General features: G+C 43.8%; 1 non-coding gene across 1 annotated transcript; it reads right to left on the bottom strand.

Annotated features, from left to right (window-relative positions):
- Window positions 1-1,891: 1,891 nt before the first annotated feature.
- Trnai-uau (transfer RNA isoleucine (anticodon UAU)) lies at window positions 1,892-1,966 on the bottom strand. The gene has a single exon. It is a non-coding gene; the product is annotated as a tRNA-Ile (tRNA).
- Window positions 1,967-7,288: the final 5,322 nt, after the last annotated feature.

Raw genomic sequence — 7,288 nt, 5'->3', positions numbered from 1 at the left:
TGTGTGGAAAAATGCCCGCGACACGGCTCCATGTGTACTACAAGAGGGTCATTTTCTGACGACGGAAATGATTTCGAGGAGGGATACTTAGTTGCTGTAAAACGGAAAAATGGCAAATGTCCGTCTTTCCTCACACATCGCTGCAGCTCTATTGCGCAAGGTGTGTGCTTATCTCTGCAAGCAGCGAGTGTATCTCCACGCGGACTCATGTTGTTAACGTGTCAAACGCCGCGATTTAAAAAAGGCTGTTTGCGGAAGTAGGTAGGGAATAGAGCAGTTTGTCTGTGTGATGTTTTCACTTCTTTTCAAGATTTGAGGTAAATAGGAAGGAGCATCTAAAAACGTAAGCCTTTGTAGCTCAGCCAGAGAAGGCGGGGCTCTTTGACTGAGTAAACATTTTAGTGAAATGAAGCTCCACACATCAGCAATTGAGTGAGATAAGCTGCAGAGAACGAAAAGCAGTGATGGATTCAAACCACGATTACTGTATCAATGACAGTTTTTTATGGAATAGTTTCGGATCACAATGTTTTCTTTAAATATGACCAGTTTTGATTTACAAGCAATCCGTCTTAGGATCTGTCAAAGAGAGAAACAATGCAGGAAACACGTGAACTTAGCCCTCTAACTAGGGACCTGACTAGGTTGGGAGAATCGAAGCAATGCCCTGGGCCCACGAAGACTAGGGGTTTCCTGACGCTCAAAAGAAATACAGGGAAAAGTAAAGAAAAATGTATGTGGGACGGAAAAGTGAAAAATTTCAAAATGTGACATCCCTCGATGTACGCCATAAGACAAATGAAAGGTCGCACCACGAAGGAATTATCCTAATGGAACGGAGCTTAGTAGATATGCTGTACATGTACAGACAAACAGATCACTACAATTTCAGGAAAAAAATTGTTTATTTAAGAGAAAGAGCTTCAAAAATTGAGCAGTCAGTAACGTGTTGGCCCACCTCTGGTCCTTATGCAAGCAGAAGATCGGGTTGGCATTGACTGACAGAGTTGTTGGATGTCCTGTTCACGGATATCGTGCCAAATTCTGTCCAACTGAGGCGTGGTTGGAGGGCCCTGTCCATAACTCTCCAAAAGTTCTCAACTGGGGAAAGATCCAACGATCTTGCTGACCAAAGTGGGGTTTGGCAGGCATGAAGATAAACAGTAGGAACTCGCAGGGTATGCGGGCGGGCATTGACTTGGTGAAACGCAAGCCCAGGATGGCTTGCCATGAAGGGCAAAAAAAAAAAAAAAAAAAAAAAAAAAAGGTTCAAATGGCTCTGAGCACTATGGGACTTAACTGCTGAGGTCATCAGTCCCCTAGAACTTAGAACTACTTAAACCTAACTAACCTAAGGACATCACACACATCCAAGCCCGAGGCTGGATTCGAACCTGCGACCGTAGTGGTCGCGCGGTTCCAGACTGTAGCGCCTAGAACCGCTCGGCCACTTCGGCCGGCATGAAGGGCAACTTGATGTAGATATCGTCGATGTACCATTGAGCTGTAAGGGTGCTGTGGATGACAATCAAAGGCGTCCTGCTACGAAAGGAAATGGCAATCTACATCATCACTCCTGGTTGTCAGGCTGTATGGCGGGCGGCAGTGAGGTTGGTACCCCATCGCTGTCCAGGGCATCTCCAGATGCGGCTTCGCTCCTCGTCGGGGCTAAGTTCGATGTGGGACTCATCACTGAATACAATTCCACTCCAGTCAATGAGATTCCAGACCAAAAACGTGTCTGGAGACGCCCCGAACAGTGGTGGGATACCAATCTGACTGTCGCCCGCCATACGGTCCGACAATCAAGAGTAATGGAATGATAGTTAAATCAAGACCCTAAGCCGTCGACAGGCGTTGATGTACACCAACGTGGACAGTTGAGAATATGTGCCCCGACCGGGACTCGAACCCGGGATCTCCTGCTTATATGGCAGACGCTCTATCCATCTGAGCCACCGAGGGCGCAGAGAATAGTGCGACTGCAGGGATTTATCCCTTGCACGCTCCCCGTGAGACCCATATTCCCAAGTGAATATCCACACACTACATTCGTAGTGCCTAGTTTAGGGGCTATGTGGCTTCCACTTGTCAAAAGAATTCATGACAGCACTTGAGCCAACGAGCTGTAGAGTGATTTACTGTAATATGATGGGAAGCAATAGTCATACACGTAAAGCTAAAATTCAAGTTAGGTATTACGTATTATTAAAAACTAAAACACACAATATTAATGTTCCACAAAATAATTTGTTTTATATTTTGTTGCCTGTCGTATCAACAGCAAATAGGCCCTCATGTTATATGAAGCAGTAGCTCTTAACAGGTAGCTGTGAGCAGATTAAAATCTAGGAAATGTATATCAGCTTTCTATACTAGGAATACTATTGACCACGCTCTGTTCGCCAGTGAAGACAAGATTCTACGTTTAGTACACAGTGGAACTTAATAAATTTTCGGGAATATGTGTTGCAAACTATATACAAATATTAATCAGGCTGTGTTACAACTATTAGAATGACTGAACATGAAAGTAGATAGAGACTAAAAAAGAATCCTTATGGCATTAAATGTGAGATCCTCCATAGATCAAATAAAGGCAGAGAACTAACATTATTGGAAATTCTGGCTATCAATAATCGCCAGTCACAGGTTCCTAACTTAGTCCTTAATCATCAAATACAGTTCCATTATTCTCCTTTGCTAAAGCAGTAGCAGTCAGTTTACATTGTCGGCACGGTAAGATGATATTCTTGTCGTAAACTGTGGCACTGCATTTCAAGTCCCAATTACACTGTCTCCTTTTTCCACCCATTCCCGTCTCCCTTTCTGTTCATCACATTCACCAACATCTGTATTTTTGTCCATATGCCGCAGTAGTCTGTTCCACTACTCACTTGATGTACCATTTTGGCCTTTATATCCATGTACTTTTAGCCTTTGAGTGCACTGTAATATAACGTTTATTTGTTCATATCTTCCTTGTGTCTATTTTAATATGCTTGATTCATTTTATCGGTTTCTGTATAGTTTAGAGACTTTAATTAATATCTGTGTAAGTTATGTAGTACAATATGTATAGATCAGTCAATCTATGAGTTTAGGGATTTATACTCGTATCTTTAGGTTCTAAAATATACAGTATATCATTATGAAACGGTCCTTGTTTTGTACCAGTGTCAAACTGAAGCTCTGCAAATTTGTATTTTTCGTATAGGTGCATAATCTCCACATCGTCACATGACTTAAGAAATAACAGCAATTGTAGAGTTAGAAGCTGTCACCAGTTCACAATAAAATCAAAAATAATTATTATTGTGGAACATTAATACCGACCGAGCGAGGTGGCGCAGTGGTTGGCGCATTGGACTCGCAATCGGGAAGACGACGGTACAAACCTACGTCCGCCCATCCTCACTTACGTTTTCCATGATTTCCCTAAACTGCTTCAGGTAAATGCCGGGACGGTTCCTGTGAAAGGGCACGGTTGACTTCCTGCCCCATCATTCCCTAATCCGGTGGAACCGGTGACCTCGCTGTTTGATCCCCTCCCCCGAACCAACCTACCAGCCATAAAAACTTTCAGTTTTTAATAAGTATATGTTCCTTCTCCTCTCGGGAGACACCACCTTAAACGTAGAGCAACCCGAGCGGGTGAGAGTTACTGCTTGCTTCCGTGATGCGGAGGGCTATGTCGGCGGTAGCGTACTGGCACCCAAGCTGTTGGACCTCAGCGGAGGAGTCAGGCGTGTCTCACAACGTCCATTCTTCCTTTATTCTATCCCGATTCTTCACTTTTTTTTCAGAGATACGGACTGTACCAGTAGAAGAACAATTCCGAAGCAATCCCGGAATTGGCATTTCCGTTAAGTGCGAGTACGGTGCAACCGAAAATGAGCGGAAAATGCCTGCAGACGATCCAACTTGCGAGTTTTCGCTCGTGTGGAACCAGTCAGCAAGGCCGAGAGGGCGGCACAAATAACGGGCAAACTCGCTGACACCTAAACCGCGTCCCAGGCGCAGTAGCATCAACCGAGAGGACGCTCAGTCCACCTGCAGTCACGTAGAATTACCATTGGTAGCGATAGTTTACCAGTTACAAGTCAGCAGGGCGGGCGCCAGAGGTCGCTATCGACAATGGTAAGGCCCATCTTAGGTCTACTGGCGTGTCACCACCAACTTCAAGCTGAGCAGACCCCAGGCAGTGATTAGGATCTGGCCCGTTTAGGAGCGTCTAGCTATGTCAAAAGTCGTCGCTGTAATGTCAACATCTGCTGAAGCGAAAAAGAAGTATAAACCTACCTTATCATGGTTTGGAACATGGAATAATCGCAGTCTGGTGCAAGGCTTCATAGACAGTTGTGCAAATCTCAAGTTATACGCAAAACAGCCGTCATCGAAATGGAATTAGCAAGGCTTAATATTGCTGTAACAGCCTTGTATAAAACTAGGCTAACGGATGAGGGTTCAAATCGGAAGGAAAGTTAAACGTTTTTCTGGAAGGGGAAGGAGACCCCTTAGAGCTTGCACGAGAAAAAAGGTCAGAATAGCGTTTCAAGGCAGGTACATTCACTCGGGTGTGGTGATAAGAGATCTTCGGCAGCGTAGGTTGCAGTGGTTGAAAACACGTATGAGAACATACCGTGCTAGTGATTTATCTCCAAATTCAAGAAGGCATAGAGGTAGAGCAGAATGATGTGGTAGCCACAGTAACTTTTGTGCCAACAAAGTAGCTACCAGGATCACCCCTAGGAAGCGCAGATATGCCTCGTTTGTGAGGTGTTGCGGGTGACTGGTTCCGTGAGGCAGTCGCCAATAATTCTCACCCACACACTGATGCTAATGGTTCTCTGCCACCTTACCACACGGGTGGGCTTTGTGGAGGTTGACTATACTACCCCTCGTAAAGGCAGCCTCATCTACGTAAAGGATGGATGACAAAAATCCCAGCACTGTGGTGACATGTGCGACCGACAAAACCGTCGCCGCGAAGGCAAGTTTGAAGGTGATATAGCTTGCACGTGTTGTAAGTAATACGGACAGTGGTAGTTGTCAAGGAGGTAGTCTGGCTTCCTCCATGCTGACAGGCCACGTACCTGGTGCTGATACCGGGGTCACTCCGCGTTCAGGTTATACTTCTCTGGGAACAAATTCGTGGCCATGTGGCCATATAACCATTCTTGCTCTTAATCTCAAGGATCGTTTCCTATAGTTTGTCCCCATTTAGCGGTATCATCCTGATTGAAGTAACTATCGTACTGAAACTCACTCTACTCATTAAATGACCTCCTCAGTTCCTTTCAGTGACAAGTATATTATTTAAGCTCGAATATCTGAACTATTCCTCAATGTCTGAATCATCATCGCAAAAACACCCTGTTATATCGCCTCATGCTCTTCATCATTATCTGGACGGGAAGCTTACGCAAGTGATTACTCAAGCAAACTCGACCTCTTGTTGGAGATAGGATGATTCGTTGGACCAGATGACAGTTTTACGTTGGTCTGAGTGCTACGGTCTGCAGTTGTTCTCCTCTTAATACAATTCAATTACTGAGAGAGATTGTACAGTGGTTCAGCCACTGGATTCGCATATGGGAGAAATTGGCTCTCGTCCCAATTCGGCCACCTGTCTTTTCTATAGATATGACAGACGAAACCCGAACTAATTCCAACTCGAAGAAATCGGTTGGTTTCCTACTCCATCATAGTCAAATACCACACTGGGGTTCATCTATAATGCGTATTATCGTAACCAAACTTGACGTAAAAATTTCGAGCACCCTCGTTCAAACATGAATGAAAAAACAACACTTTTTCCACCACACATCAAGCATAATGACCTAATCTCCTATTCTTATTCTTTAATAGCCATTAACAGTCCACTTAATGCAGGTCGCTTGCATATTTTACACCTTCATTCCATTTTTGATGTCAGCTACCATCATGCTTTAGCATTCCTCTTGATAACATTGAACCATCTCATCCGGCGTCTTCCAGTGTGTCTTCAGTGTCTCCAGTGAACCGTTGCTCCACCTGTTGCAGTCTTAATGTGAGACCAGTACATTCCTATTTGAGCCTAAGGATGTCTTTTATCAGGGCCCTATTCATAAGTTATAGACCACTAGCCTGACCCTAGATACCGGGCACCATTTTTCGTAACTGAGTTAGAAAAATAGCATTTTAGAGCAATGATGGAATTAAATCCTGTTAACATCGTTTATTATTCAATTGTAGAAATTTTAGTATACAACTTGAATGATTGATTGTACTGATGAGATTAAAAATGAGAAGAACTGAAATCATTAAAGTATTCAAATGGGTTTATTGGTATTGTTAGGGACAACAATTTTTTTGAAAGATAGCAAAAACATGAGATTCAAGTTCTCGCAAAAATGATTATTTCAGTTTCAAAAATAAAATATGTAACTGTAAACAAACGTGTGTTATACGAAGGCAGGGCTAAAAAAGGGCGAATTATGCAAATTTGACCTATATTTGATTCAAACACAGTATTTTCCCAAATAAGCAGCCTGGACATGAAAGTTTGAAGTAAGCATATTGGCTAATTGGTTTGCGCCTGTGTTCATGGTATTGAGGGTACATACAGTATCTTCATAACTAGGTTGTCTTAAAATATCGCTTTCGACACTGAATGAAGCCAAGACGTTGAACCTATCTTCTGAAGCGGACTTGTGAAGCCCGCTTTTGATCAATTATGAAAATGACCTTTTTTTCGCAGCTGTTTGTGACAATAAGTGACAAGGCTGAGGGGACTTCAGAAGTAAGGGAAACATTATTATGGGAGATCGAATAACTTTTATTGACTCCTGCACTACGAAGTGACACGGACACATGACACTACTTATCAGCATAGTCAACAAGTCTCCGTAAACAACGGTCGAAAGTCAAATTCCTCGGCGATCGAAACCCGCTCCCTGGTCCTGGAGCCATTCGAGAACAGCTGTGTGAACGTCCTCACTGTCGGAAAATCTGCTATTGTTGCGAATCGGTTCCACGACTGCCTGGACACAGTTGTGTGTGGTCCATGTCGATGGCCTTCTTTCACGATCAACATCACACACTTCTACGCTGTTTCGATCAAATTGTTGTCACCATTCTATGATAGATGCGCCATTGTATTTGGTCCAAATAAGTCAGACTTTCACAGTGGGTCTGTGTGGAATTTAGACGTTTCGCCCAACAAGGGTTGTACTGCCCCGCGAGCTTGAACTTTGGAGTACGTTCCCAGTTGCCGCGCCATTTCACTCCCACACTGTGGCCCTAA

Source organism: Schistocerca cancellata, chromosome 6 (genome assembly GCF_023864275.1).
Source record: "Schistocerca cancellata isolate TAMUIC-IGC-003103 chromosome 6, iqSchCanc2.1, whole genome shotgun sequence".
Taxonomy (NCBI): Eukaryota; Metazoa; Arthropoda; class Insecta; order Orthoptera; family Acrididae; genus Schistocerca; species Schistocerca cancellata.
The sequence above is the reverse complement of the archived record's forward strand: the minus strand, read 5'-3'. Positions and strand labels throughout refer to the sequence as shown.